This window comes from Lontra canadensis, unplaced genomic scaffold (assembly GCF_010015895.1).
Source record: "Lontra canadensis isolate GAN:19392208 unplaced genomic scaffold, GSC_riverotter_1.0 scaffold1, whole genome shotgun sequence".
Classification (NCBI taxonomy): domain Eukaryota; kingdom Metazoa; phylum Chordata; class Mammalia; order Carnivora; family Mustelidae; genus Lontra; species Lontra canadensis.
In genome coordinates, this window is record NW_022630995.1 from 43,103,081 (window position 1) to 43,118,972 (window position 15,892).

Below are 15,892 nucleotides of genomic sequence, written 5' to 3' on the forward strand. Positions count from 1 at the left end.
ACCTATGTTGGGTTCATGACTACTGACAAGTATACCCTCTTGTTGTATTGATCCTTTTATCGTTACTTAATGCCACTTTTTTTGTTCCTTGTTACAGTCTGTTTTGAAGTCTATTTTTTTCTGATAAAGGTATTGCTATCTCAGTTTTCTTTTTGCTTCTATTGTGCAAAATATATTTCTTCAAATGCTTTTTCTATACCTTTTTCATTTTTTATTTCTTTTTTGGGCCCCTATAATGCAAATGTTAGTAGAGTAGATGTTGTCCCAGAGGTCCCTTAAACTGTCCTCATTTTTAAAGTTTTATTCTTCTTTTTGCTATTCTAATTGGATGATTCCCACTGTCCTATTTTCTAGATCACTGTTTTGTTTTTCTACTCTTGACTTTTCCTAGTGTATTTCTTATTTCATTTATTTCATTATTTAGCTGTGTTTGGTTCCTTTTTGTATTTTCTGTCTCTTTGTTGAAGTTCTATTGTGTTCATCCATTCTTCTCAAGTTCAGTGAGCACCTTTATGACTATTACTTTGAACTTCTTATTTGGTAGATTGCTTATCTCCATTTCATTTCAGTCTTTTTTCTGACATTTTGTCTTACTCTTTTGTTTAGAACATACTTCTTGGTCTCATTTTACCTAACTCTCAGTGTTTCTTTTTCTGTATTAGATAGGTCAGTCATGTCTCTCAGTCTTGTAGGAGTGACTTGATGAAGAAGATGTTCTATGAAGCCCACTATTGCAAAACTGCTGGTCATTTGAGCATGGTGCCCCCATGTGGGCTATGTTCTACTTTCTGTTGTAGCTGACCCACAGTTGTGGACTCATTGGTATGTGGGACAGATTGCCAGTGCAACTGTCTGTGATTTCCAGTTGTAACCGTTATAAGAGCTCTAGTGTGTGCGGCTGGCCAACGGAGACAGGGAAGCTTAGGGAGATTGTGTGTGCTGACTGAGACCACCTACCCAAGATGGCAGACCAACTGGACACTTTGGGGCAGCTCCAGTGCTAACAAATGCCTTCTGCCACATGTGGCAGAGCTGTGGGCTACTTGACAGAGCCACAGGGTAGAGGATGATTTGCATGGGGTGAGTCTGCAGAACACTGGGGTGGAGTTAATGGTGCTAGCACAGAGATGGAAAAGGTCAGAAATGGTGGCTCCCATCAGTGCCAGTCTATCTATGTGAAAGGGAAAAAATAAAATAAATTTCTTACCAGCACTGCTACCCTCAGAGAACATTTCAAAAGATCACTTTTTAGTACAAGCTCTAAAATTAGCGAATGTATGTCCTTCATGTGTAACCCATGACCTTCATACTCCTTTTTGTTCTGCAACTTAGAGTGAAATTGTACTCATCCTTTTAAGAGTAGAATCTTGGTTTGCTACTGCCCTCTGGCTCTCTTAGACATAATTTCCACTTGTTTTCAAAGCCAGATGTGTTGGGTGCTTATCTTTCTATTTCAGGTCTCATTGACTAGATAGCCCAATGTGGGATTTGGACCACTTCCTCCTCAGAGAAGGCCTCTGTGGTTGTGATATCCCTCTTGTGGGTCACTATGCTGGAAGTATGGATTGTGACTAGACTGTGTTTCTTTCCCTCATACTCATCTCAATGTGACTTTTTCTTTATATTGTTCATTGTGGAAGATCTATTCTGCCAGTCCTCATCTAATTTTCAGAGATAGTTGTTGTATGGGTAGTTGCAAATTTTGGTGTGTCCATGGGAGATCAAGATCTTCCTACTTCACCAATTTAATGCCCTCAGTAATTGAGTCCATAGTTTTTTTTTAATTAATTTATTTATTTGATGGAGAGAGATCACAAGTAGGCAGAGAGGCAGACAGAGAGAGAGGGAGAGGCAGGCTCCATGCTGAGCAGAGAGCCCAATGAGGGATCAATCCCAGGACCCTGGGATCATTACCTGAGCCAAAGGCAGAAGCTTTAACCCACTGATCCACCCAGGCACCCCGAGTCTATAGGTCTTAAGAGCAAATAAAACCTTGAGTTCTGTGAGAATCCTCTGGATGAAGCCAACTGGGTCTTTCTACTTTTGAAACTAATAGAGCTTAATGTTGGAACCACAAATGAGAATCATTAAGTAATCAATTCTGGATGGAAGTTGGCCTTTTGAAGTATCTGTACTTCTTGTTGAATATTAGCATAGGCTATTATGGAATATATTTAGTCTCTTAGATTTTTAAGAACAGAAACAAGAGTTAAATGAGTGATATGGGTCTGACTGGCTCAAGCCTCCCTACACTTGATTTTCAGAGTGTAGTGGAGGCTCTGTTCTACTAGTGGACTATCTCCAGGTGCCACATCAGAGACTACCTTGCATCCTTATTTATTCTAAAACACTAGCCCAAAGGAGAAGAAAAAAATGTCATATTCTGACACTTTTGGTACTGATGATGTTAGTGATATGCCATCACTAACACATTAACCCAAATGAGTTAAAAAGGAAAATAGAATTTAGAAATTAGGACAAATAGAAAACATTTTTAATGAAAAATAGTGATAGATTAAGTTACTTGCTAGGAGGAGTCTCTAGTGCTTAAGAAACAAAATCTCCCAACTTAAAAATAAATAAATAAATAAATAAAATAAAATAAAGGTAGTGAAATAAATACATTATTTTTACTGTTAAGAAAAAAAAAAAAAAAGCTTCATCAAATTTGACAAAAGAACACAACACAGTCCGGCTCATTCCTGTATCTCCCCCACCGTTTCCACTCACAAGCTTCACCCATTACTCAATAAACATTCTGCATTAAAAAAAAAAAAATTGACAGAAGGAAAAATACTAATGCAAAATAAAAGACATATTTTAGAGTCCATAGTAAGATATATAAAAAAAGGACATCTGCTTTTTGCTGATATTCGATGCTACTCATACATCTGTCAGTTACCTAAAAGTCACTGTGAGCAATGATGTGGGCAGAGTTCATCTGAATTTGGCTCCAAATTACAGACTGGTATAGGTTAGATGTAGATGTGGCTCTTTTTCCTTTCACCTGTGTGCTAACTGGAACATGATCTTCAAATGGTGATTGAAGAAGAACAGAAGTCCAAGTCCCATTGCACAGGCATGTTTCATGTTTTGTTTTAATCATGTATGCATCCCATAGGGGGAAAAAAAAAAATCATACGGCTGAGCCAAAAGTCAAGAGATGGGGATTTTGTACCACCTTTGACAGAGTAATTGCAGTCCCATAGAAATGCTGTAGATACAGGGAGGGGTGAAATTTAAAGAAAACATCTTAATCAACTACACGTGAAAATAAGGGAAAGGCAAGGCTTTTAGAAAACAGTTGGGACTCTAACATGGAAATAGTAGAATTTGTACGTAGCATGACCATAACATTGTGGAATTGGCACTTCTAAGCATGAAGGAGGATTGATTTTAATAAATTTGCTGAAACCATAGGTATAAACTAGGGCTGTTCATGGCAAATGAGGATGCATACTTATGTTAGTCATAAAAAGAAAAGAAAAGAACAGAGGGAAAGGAAAACACTTGATAAAAGATCCTAGAAGAAAATTGTCCTGATATTAAAATAATAATAATAATAATAAGCCTGAAGATTAAATGTTTCACTAAATATCAGGAGTGTTTGTTAATAAAAGAAATACAACACACACAATGATAACATTTCTCTATTTTAAAGTTACAGATAATTTTTTCTTGTTTTTGCTTTTTATTTTTTTATTTTTTAAATTTTATTTTTTCAGTGTTTGAAGATTCATTGTTCATGCACACCCAGTGCTCCATGCAATACGTGCCCTCCTTAATACCCACCACCAGGCTCCCCCAAACCCCCACCCCCGCCCCCTCCAAAACCCTCAGTTTGCTTCTCAGAGTTCACAGTCTCTATGGTTTGTCTTCCCCCTCTGATTTCCCCCAACTCACTTCTCTCCTTCACCCAGTGCCCTCTATATTATTCCTTATGCTCTATAAGTAAGTGAAACCACATGATAATTGACTCTCTCTTCTTGACTTATTTCACTCAGCATAATCTCCTCCAGTCCTATCCATGTTGATGCAAAAGTTGGATATTCATCCTTTCTGATGGAGGCATAATATTCCATTGTGTATATGGAGCATATCTTCTTTACCCATTCATCAGTTGAAGGGCATCTTGGCTCTTTCCACAGTTTGGCGACTGTGGCCATTGCTGTTATGAACATTGGGGTACAGATGGCCCTTCTTTTCACTACATTTGTATCTTTGGGGTAAATACCCAGTAGTGCAAGTAGTGCAATTGCAGGGTCATAGGGAATCTCTATTTTTAATTTCTTAAAGAATTTCCACACTGTTTTCCAAAGTGGCTGAACCAACTTGCATTCCCACAAAGAGTGTAAGAGGCTTCCCCTTTCTCTCCATCCTCTCCAACAATTGTTGTTTACTGTTTTGTTGATTTTGGCCATACTAACTGGTGTAAGGTGGTGTCTCAATGTAGTTTTGATTTGAATTTCCCTGATAGCTAATGATGATGAACATTTTTTCATGTGTCTGTTAGCCATTTGTATGTCTTCTTTGGAGAAGTGTCTGTTCATGTCTTCTGCCCATTTTTTGACATGATTACCAGTTTTGTGTGTGTTGAGTTTGAGGAGTTCTTTATAGATCTTGGGTATCAGTCCTTTGTCTGTAGTGTCATTTGTGAATATCTTCTCCCATTCTGTGCCTTGCCTCTCTGTTTAATTGACTATTTCCTTTGTTGTGCAGAAGCTTTTGATCTTGATGAAGTCCCAAAAGCTCATTTTTGCTGTTGTTTCCTTTGCCTTTGGAGACATGTCTTGAAAGAAGTTCCTGTTGCCGATGTCGAAGAGATTACTGCCTATGTTCTCCTCTAGGATTTTGATAGATTCCTGCCTCATATTGAAGTCTTTCATCCATTTCAAGTTTATCTTTGTGTATGGTTTAAGAGAATGGTAGAGTTTCATTCTTCTAAACATAGCTGTCCAATTTTCCCAGCACCATTTATTGAAGAGACTGTCTTTTTTCCACTGTATATTTTTTCCTGCTTTTTCAAAGATTAGATGAGCATAGAATTGTGGGTCCATATCTGGGCTCTCTACTCTGTTCCACTGGTCAATGTGTCTGTTTTTGTGACAGTACCATGCTGTCTTGGTGATCAGGCAATGTGATGAAATCAGGCAACTTGATGCCTCCAGTGTTTTTCTTTTTCAACATTTTCTTAGCAATTCAGAGTCTCTTCTGGTTTCATACAAAGGACTTTGAAAAAAGCCAGTGGAATTTCGATCAGGATGGCATTGAAAGTATGGATGGCTCTAGGCAGTGTAGACATTTTAACAACGTTTATTCTTCTAATCCATGAGCATGGAATGCTCTTCCATCTTTTTGTGTCTTCTTCAATTTCTTTCATGAGTGTTCTGTAGTTCTTCGAGTACAGAGCCTTCACCTCTTTTTTTAGGTTTACTCCCAGGTATCTTATGGTTCTTGGTGCTATAGTAAATGGAATCAATTCTCTAAATTCCCTTTCTGTATTTTCATTGTTAGTATATAAGAAAGCAACTGATTTCTGTGCATTGGTTTTTTATCCTGACACATTACTGAATTGCTGTATGAGTTCTAGTAGTTTGTGAGTGGGGTGTTTTGGTTTTCCACATAAAGTATCATGTCATGTGCGAAGAGAGAGAGTTTGATTTCTTTGCCAATTTGAATACTTTTTTTTTTCTTTTGTGTTGTCTGATTGCTATTGCTAGGACTTCTAGTACTATGTTGAACAACAGTGGTGAGAATGGGCATCCTTGTCGTGTCCCTGATCTCAAAGGGAAGGCTGTCAGCTTTTCTTCATTGAGAATGATGTTCACTGTAGGTTTTTCATAGATAGATTTTATGAAGTTGAGGAATGTTCCCTCTAACCCTATACTTTGAAACATTTTAATCGGGATGCTGTATTTTGTCAAATGCTTTTTCTGCATCAATTGAGAGGACCATGTGGTTCATCTCTCTCTTCTTTTATTGACTTGTTCTGTCACATCAGTTGGTTTGTGAATTTTGAACCAACCTTGCATCCCAGGGATAAATCCCACCTGGTTATGGTGGATAATATTTTTAATGTAATGTTGGATCCTATTAGCTAGGATCTTATTGAGAATCTTGGCATATATATTCATCAGGGATATTGGTCTGAAATTCTCCCTTTTGATGGGGTCTTTCCCTGGTTTGGGGATCTATGGATAATTTCTTATAAGCCTCTGGGAATAGATGAGTTACCTATAAATGGGAAAGAATTATACTAGAACTAGTGAAGTATACAAATTCCTAAGAATTGGAGGGATATCTAGAGATAACGTAGAAAAAAACAATTAAAATCCTTTCATGATACCATTCACATGATAGAGCAAGATTGTTTCAAAGATTATATTATAGTTTCATCATGTAAGTATGAATTGGTGGTGTGAGGAGGGTGACATAATCACCTTGTTATAAAATATTAAAAAAACATATATGAGTAAGCATGGAATAAAAGAGAGATACCCATTAAAGGAAAGGCAAAGGAGAACATCAAAATTACTAAGTAGAGTGAGCATACAGCACAGTATTGTCTTTGTGTTCTCAATCTTGCTATTCCCTATATAGGATTACTGTCTCCTCCTAATTTACCTTACAGAGTTTCCATGGGTGGATTTTTACATCTCCATCATGCTAAAGGTTTACTTCATCATTCAACTAGCTATGGCCAATGGAATTAGAGTAGATATAACCTAACCTATTTGAACAACCTCTTTAAATACCAGAGTATGTTTTTGACATTCTTTTGCTCTTTTTTATGTGCAACTAGAACAAATATTCCAAACAAAATTTATTTCATTAGCCTGGGTAATAATATAAGCAGACTCAGATAGTAGGGCTGCTGAAGCTGATCTTTTATTACCAACATATGTTGCAAGTGAGAAATAAATAATTGGAGGAGACTGATATTTGTAAGTGTGTTGCTATAAAGCTGAGTAAACCATAGCTCTTCTAAAAAAAGAAAAACACAACTGAAATAAGAGACATTGATGGTGGCAGCTGATCTATAATAAGAACCTGGAGGGTAGTAACTCATGTTATATAGACCTACATATTTGATAGACTCTTGCTTAGGTAAATATGATATGGACATAAAAATAACCTAGGTTGACAAGGTCATCCCCATTCTGATAAACCCTCTAAATGGATTAACATGGCCCCTCATTAAATACTTTTCTTTGGGAAAAAAAAAAAAGGTTAGGAATCAGAAACTAAGGGCATGGCATGAAATGAGATTATGAGCTATGTTTTTTTTTTTTTTTTGGGGGGGGACTGGTGGTTGTTAGAAGATTGCTGATATTAAGTTGTTTGTTATTACCCTTCTCCCTTCAAAATACAGTACACTAAAACACAAGGAAGAAATGTTTTTTTAAAAAAATATACCAGGAAAAATATGGGCATATACAATGAGTAACTAACAAATTAAAAAGAAATAAAACAAAAACAGAAGTCAGGTGTAAGAAATAGAATTGTCTACACATCATCACAGTGTCTACACATCACATCCTCACAGTGATGAAAGTCTCTTATCACTGAATGTGAATACAATTCTTTGATTAAAAAATAGGTCATTGGGATGCCTGGGTGGCTCAGTTGGTTAAGCAGCTGCCTTCAGCTCAGGTCGTGATCCCAGCATCCTGGGATCGAGTCCCCATTGGGCTCCCTGCTTGGCAGGGAGCCTGCTTCTCCCTCTGCCCCTGCCTGACACTCTGTCTGCCTGTGCTCACTCACTTTCTTTCCCTCTCTCTCTCTGACAAATAAATAAATAGAATCTTTTTAAAAAATAGGTCATTACTTCCCTGTGCTCTGGTGGGACTATCCTTCTCAGTCAAGCTTGCCTCAGACCCAGCATGCTGGACCTAGAAGACCAGCACAGGCCCCTATCCTGTCTCTAAAGCCTGGAGTTTTAAGATCAGCAGGCTTGGCTGGGATAGAGCCAGGAGGCACTGAGCCACTGCTGAGGAGAAGACAGGGAAACAACCCAGGAGAAGAGAGCAAGAAAACAGCAACCTGAAATACACCTGAGACACACAGAGAAGTGATTATTTGCTATTCCAGGAAGGCTTCCCTGAGTGTCAACATTCAAGAAGATGTCCCTCCTGGGACAAAGGAGCTGGCTAGTGCTATTTCCCTACCTTCACCCCTTAACATAAATATAGATCCACTTGAGGGAAGCAGCCTAATTGCTTACACCAAGCCTCACCCTCCTGCACTGTGTGACTGTCCTTCTCAGTCACAATCACCTCAGTCCCAGAGTGGTGAGCCTCTCCCGCAGAAGACCAGCACAAATCTCTGCTCACACAGTAACTCCCAACCAAAGAATTCTGCAGGGCCTCAGGTCTGGTGGATTTGGTGTCAGGTCTCATTTCACAAGCAGAGCAGAGCATACCTAATTAAAACTTACCACATTCAGTCCAGGGACCAAACGCTACCCACAGCAGGCAATGAAAGCCTCTGAAGATTACTGGTTTAAAGGATAGAAAGCAAAAACACAGCAGCCAAGCATAAAAAAACACACAACAGAGATAATCCCTGAAGTTCCAGGCCCTAGGCACTACATGACCTTTACTTCATAAGCTACTAATTTCAGAAGCAGGAAACATATGGGCTTTTCTAACACACAGAAGACACAGACTTAGACAAGAATGCCAATATGGAGGAATTTATCCCAAAGGAAAAAAAAAAAAAAAAAGATAAGACCATGGCAATAAATCTGAACACAACAGATATAAGTAATATGCATGATAGAGAAATTAAAGGAATAATCATAAGGATACTCACTGGCTTGAGAAAAAAGTGAAAGACATTAGTGAGACCATACAACAGAGATGAAAAAGTTAAAAAAGAATCAATCAGAGATGAAGAATACAATAAATGAGATTGGAAACAGTCTGAATGACAATAGCAGCAGGCTGGGAGAAGTAGAGGAATGCATCAGTGACTTATAAGACAAAATAATGGAAAATAAAGAAGTGAATGAAAGAGAATGAAGAATTATGCAATTTGAGTATAGACTTAGGGAAGACAGTGACTCCATCAAACTTAATAACATTCATATTGTAGGAGTTGAAATGAAGAAGAAGAAGAAGAAGAAGGAGGAGGAGGATGAAAAGGAGGAGGAGGGGGGGAGGAGGAGGAGGGGGGGAAATGGGTCAGAAAATTTACTTTGGGAAATAAAAAAAAACAAACAAAGAAATAAACACAAAACCTTAATCTGGGAAAGGAAACAGATATCCAAATCCAGGAGGTACAGAGACCTACCAACAAAAGCAGGCCAATACCAAGACATATTGCAACTAAATTTACAAAATATAGTGAAAAAGGGGAAAAAAATAAAAAAAACTTATGAGCAGCAAGACAAGAAGTCCTTAATTTACAAGGGAAACCCATAAGGCTAGCTAGAGATTTCTCAACAGAAACTTGGAAAGACAGAGGGAGTTCAATGATATATTCAAAGTACAGAATGGAAAAAATCTGCAGCCAAGAATATTCTATCTGGCAGGCCTATCATTCAGAAGAGAAGGGGAGATGAATTTCCCAGATGAAACAAAAACTAAAAGGATTCATGACTACTAAACCAGCCCTGCAAGAAATATTAGAGAATTCTTTAGGTGCAAAGGAGTGACCAAAAGTAACAAAGACAGGAAAGGATCAGAGATTCTCCAGAAAGAATGACAAAACAAGAAACAAAATGGTATTACTCAATAATTACTTTGACTCTAAATGGATGAAATGTTCCAATCAAAAGACACAGGGTGTCAGAATAGATTAAAACAAAAAACAAAAACAAGACCCATCTATATGTTGCCTATAAGAGATTCCTTTTAGAACAAAAGATACCTGCAGATTGAAAGTGAGGCATTGGAAAAACATTATCACACAAATAGCTGTCAAAAGAAAGTCAGAGTAGGAATACTATATCAACAGTTTTTTGTTGTTGTTCCTGTATTGTTTTTATCCTGTTTGGTATGAGGGTAGTACTGGCCTCATGGAATGAATTTGAATGTGTTCCCTCTAATCCATTTTTTATAAGATATTTTATAAAGATTTTTTTTTTTTTTTTTTTTTTTTTTAATGTTTGGTAAACTTTACCAATGAAATCTTGTGGTCTTGAGCTTTTCTGTACTGGGAGATTTTTGATTCCTAATTCAACTTTCATTCTTGTTATTGTTTTAAGAAGATTTCCTGTTTCTTGAATTCAACATTCATTCAATTTTAGTAACTTTTGTGTTTTTAGGAATTAATCTGGTTTTTATTTCTAAGTTACCTGATTCATTAGTATACAATTATTTGTAGTAATCTGTTATAACACTATGTATTCCTTGGTTATCTGTTATGTTGATTTCCATTTTTCACAGTGGTTTTTGAATCTTCTGTCTTCTTTCTTACTTAATGTGACTAGTCATTACTTTCAATGTTATGTTGTTGTTTATTGTGGTCTCTATTTTGTTATTGTTGATTTTTCTTAGTTATTTACTTCCTTTAGTAAATTTCAGCTAAGTCCCTTCTTTTTTTACTTCCTTGTGATATAATGTTAAGTTTTTTATTTGAACTTTTTTTTTTTTCTTAATGCAAGCATTTATAGCATAAATTTCATTCTAACATCTGCTTTTATTTTTGCGCCCAATAGGTTTTGGAATATTTTGTTTTCTTTTGTTTTGAGACATACATTTTGATTTGCCTTTTGATTTCTTATTTGGTTCATTGCTTATGCAGTAGTGTGTTGTTTAATATTTACATATTAAATATTTAACATTTACATTGCAGCTGTTTCAGCTTTGTTTTATGGTTGAATTTTAGTTTCTTACCACTGTGTTTGAAAATATACTTAGTATAATTTCAGTTCTTAAATTTGCAATATTTATTAATTCTGTCTACTTGTAAGTGATTTAATCCAGGAATTCTGTATGTACTTGAAGAAAATGTGTATTCTCTTTTTTTTAGATGGAATGTTTTATATATATCTTCTAGAACCATGTATTCTTAAGTATTTTTCAGTAAAAATTGTTCTTTTGAAAAAATAACTTTAAGTGGAGGTATTCATTTAAAATAAGGCATATTTAAAGAGGAGAGGTGGGTAGGGGATCAGTGAAATAGGTGAGGGAATGAAGAGTACACTTTCATAATGTACACTGGGTAATGATATATAGAATTGTTAAATCATTCTATTGTATGCCTGAAACTAATATAACACTGTCTGCTAACTATACTGAAATTAAAATAAAAAGTAAAAGACTTAATAATAAAAAAGACAACCATTAAAAAGTAAGTGGTTGTTGGAATAATGCAAAGAAAGCGGAGAAGTAGCAGGCTGAGACTACATCAGGTAGCAGGAGATCAGCCAGATAGCTTATCAAACCATTGCAAACACCTACAAATCCAATGGGAGATTGAAGAAAAGAAGAACAGCAATTCTAGAAACAGAAAATCGACCACTTTCTGAAAGGTAGGACCAGCAGAGAAGTGAATCCAAAATGATGGGAAGATAGACCATGGGGAGAGGAGCGAGCTCCCAGCAAACAGTGGAGCAATGGAGCACAAAGTCAGGACTTTTAAAAATCTGCTCCACTGAGAGACATAGCTCCAGAGGCTAAACCGGGATGAAGCCCATGTGGGGCCATCATGGCCCTAGGGCCTACAGGGTCACAGAAGGATTGGGAGTGTCTGAGTGTTGCAGAGCTCACAGGTATTAGACCGGGGAAGCTGGCTACAGAGACAGAGCTGAGGAGTGAGCTCTCAGCTCGGGGTTACCTTGAACAGGTTGCAGCCTCGGTGAGCTCAGAGCGCGGCCAGAGGCTAGGGTATATTGGAGAGAATTATTGTAGAGAATTTCCCTAATATAGAAAAAGAACAAGCATCAAAATCCAGGAGGTGCAGGGAACCCCCCTCAAAATCAATAAAAATAGGTCCACACCCCGTCACCTAATAGTAAAATTTACAAGTCTTAGCGACAAAGAGAAAATCCTGAAAGCAGCCTGGGAAAAGAAGTCTGTAACATACAATGGTAAAAATATTAGATTGGCAGCGGACTTATCCACAGAGGCCTGGCAGGCCAGAAAGAACTGGCATGATATAGTCAGAGCACTAAACGAGAAAAAAATAAAAATAAAAAAAAAATAGCTAAGAAAAAAAAAAATAGCTAAGAATACTATATCCAGCTAGGCTAACATTGAAAATAGAAGGAGAGAGAAAAAGCTTCCAGGACAAACAAAAACTGAAAGAATTTGCAAACACCAAACCAGATCTATAGGAAATATTGAAAGGGGACCTCTAAGCAAAGAGAGAGCCTAAACGTAGTAGACCAGAAAGGAAGAGAGACAATATACAAGAACAGTCACCTTACAGGCAATACAATGGCATTAAATTCATATCTCTCAATAGATAACATGAATGTTAATGAGCTAAATGCCCCAATCAAGAGACACAGGGTATCAGAATGGATAAAAAACCAAAACCCATCAATATATTGCCTACAAGACACTCATTTTAGACTCAAAGACACCTCCAGATTTAAAGTGAGGGGATGGAAAACAATTTACCATGCTAATGGGCATCAGAAGAAAGCAGGAGTGGCAATCCTTATATAAGATCAATTAGATTTTAAGCCAAAGACTATAATAAGAGATGAGGAAGGACACTATATCATACTCAAAGGGTCTGTCCAAAAAGAAGATCTAACAATTATAAATATCTATGCCCCTAACATGGGAGCAGCCAACTATATAAACCAATTAATAACAAAATCAAAGAAACACATCAATAATAATACAATAATAGTAGGGGACTTTAACACTCCCCTCACTGAAATGGACAGATCATCCAAGCAAAAGATCAACAAGGAAATAAAGGCCTTAAATGACACACTGGACCAGATGGACATCACAGATATATTCAGAACATTTCATCCCAAAGCAACAGAATACACATTCTTCTCTAGTGCACATGGAACATTCTCCAGAATAGATCACATCCTGGGTCCTAAATCAGGTCTCAACCAGTATCAAAAGATTGGGATCATTCCCTGCATATTTTCAGACCACAATGCTCTGAAGCTAGAACTCAATCACAAGAGGAAATTTGGAAAGAACCCAAATACATGGAGACTAAACAGCATCCTTCTAAAGAATGAATGGGTCAACCAGGAAATTAAAGAAGAATTGAAAAAATTCATGGAAAATAATGATAATGAAAATACAATGGTTCAAAATCTGTGGGACACAACAAAGGCAGTCTTGAGAGGAAAATATATAACGGTACAAGCCTTTTTCAAGAAACAAGAAAGGTCTCAAATACACAACCTAACTCTACACCTAAAGGAGCTGGAGAAAGAACAAGAAAGAAAGCTTAAACCCAGCAGGAGAAGAGAAATCATAAAGATCAGAGCAGAAATCAATGAAATAGAAGCAAAAAAAAAAAAAAACAAAAAAAACAAAAACAAAAACAAAACAACAATAGAACAAGTCAACGAAACTAGGAGCTGGTTCTTTGAAAGAATTAATAAGATTGATAAACCCCTGGCCAGACTTATCAAAAAGAAAAGAGAAATACCCAAATAAATAAAATCATGAATGAAAGAGGAAAGATCATAACTAACACCAAAGAAATACAAACAATTATAAGAACATACTATGAGCACGCTACGCCAACAAATTTGACAATCTGGAGGAAATGGATGCATTCCTAGAAACATATAAGCTACCACAACTGAACCAGGAAGAAATAGAAAGCCTGAACAGACCCATAACCAATAAGGAGATTGAAACAGTCATCAAAAATCTCCAAACAGGGCGCCTGGGTGGCTCAGTGGGTTAAGCCTCTGCCTTCGGCTCAGGTCATGATCTCAGGGTCCTGGGATCCAGTCCCGCATCGGGCTCTTTGCTCAGCAGGGAGCCTGCTTCCCTCTCTCTCTCTGCCTGCCTCTCTGTCTACTTGTGATCTCTCTCTGTCAAATAAATAAATAAAATCTTTAAAAAAAAAAAAATCTCCAAACAAACAAAAGCCCAGGGCCAGATGGCTTCCTAGGGGAATTCTATCAAACATTTAAAGAAGAACTAATTCCTATTCTCCTGAAAGTGTTCCAAAAAATAGAAATGGAAGGAAAACTTCCAAACTCATTTTATGAGGCCAGCATCACCTTGATCCCAAAACCAGACAAGGATCCCATCAAATAAGAGAACTACAGACCAATATCCTTGATGAACACAGATGCAAAAATTCTCACCAAAATACTAGCCAATAGGATTCAACAGTACATTAAAAGGATTATTCACCACGACCAAGTGGGATTTATTCCAGGGCTGCAAGGTTGGTTCAACATCCGCAAATCAATCAATGTGATACAACACATTAATAAAAGAAAGAACAAGAAACATATGATACTCTCAATAGATGCTGAAAAAGCATTTGACAAAGTGCAGCATCCCTTCCTGATCAAAACTCTACAAAGTGTGGGGATAGAGGGCACATAGCTCAATATTATCAAAGCCATCTATGAAAATCCCACCGCAAATATCATTCTCAATGGGAAAAAATGAAAGCTTTTCTGCTAAGTTCAGGAACACGGCAGGGATGCCCATTATCACCACTGCTATTCAACATAGTACTAGAAGTCCTAGCCTCAGCAATCAGACAACAAAAGGAAATTAAAGGCATCCACATCGGCAAAGAAGAAGTCAAACTATCACTCTTCGCAGATGATATGATACTCTATGTGGAAAACCCAAAAGACTCCACTCCAAAACTGCTAGAACTTGTACAGGAATTCAGTAAAGTGTCAGGATATAAAATCAATGCACAGAAATCAGTTGTATTTCTCTACACCAACAACAAGACAGACGGAAGAGAAATTAAGGAGTCAATCCCATTTACAATTGCACCCAAGACAATAAGATACCTAGGAATAAACCTAACCAAAGAGGCTAAGAATCTATACCCAGAAAACTATAACTCATGAAAGAAATTGAGGAAGACACAAAGAAATGGGAAAATGTTTCATGCTCCTGGATTGGAAGAATAAATATTGTGAAAATGTCTATGCTACCTAAAGCAATCTACACATTTAATGCAATTCCTATCAAAGTACCATCCATTTTTTTTTCAAATAAATGGAACAAATAATCCTAAAATTTATATGGAACCAGAAACGACCTCGAATAGCCAAAGGAATATTTAAAAAAGAAAGCAAAGTCGGTGGCATCACAATTCCAGACTTCAAGCTCTATTACAAAGCTGTCATCATCAAGACAGCATGGTACTGGCACAAAAACAGACACATAGATCAATGGAACAGAATAGAGAGCCCAGAAATAGACCCTCCACTCTATGGTCAACTAATCTTCGACAAAGCAGGAAAGAATGTCCAATGGAAAAAAGACAGCCTCTTCAACAAATGGTGTTGGGAAAATTGGACAGCCACGTGCAGAAAAATGAAATTGGATCACTTCCCTACACCACACACTAAAATAGACTCAAAATGGATGAAGGACCTCAATGTGAGAAAGGAATCCATCAACATCCTTGAGGAGAACACAGACAGCAACCTCTTCGACCTCAGCTGCAGCAACATCTTCCTAGGAACATCGCCAAAGGCAAGGGAAGCAAGGGCAAAAATGAACTATTGGGATTTTATCAAAATCAAAAGCTTTTGCACAGCAAAGGAAACAGTTAACAAAACCAAAAGACAACTGACAGAATGGGAGAAGATATTTGCAAAAGATATATCAGATAAAGGGCTAGTGTCCAAAATCTATAAAGAACTTAGCAAACTCAACACCCAAAGAACAAATAATCCAATCAAGAAATGGGCAGAAGACATGGACAGATATTTCTGCAAAGAAGACATCCAGATGGCCAACAGACA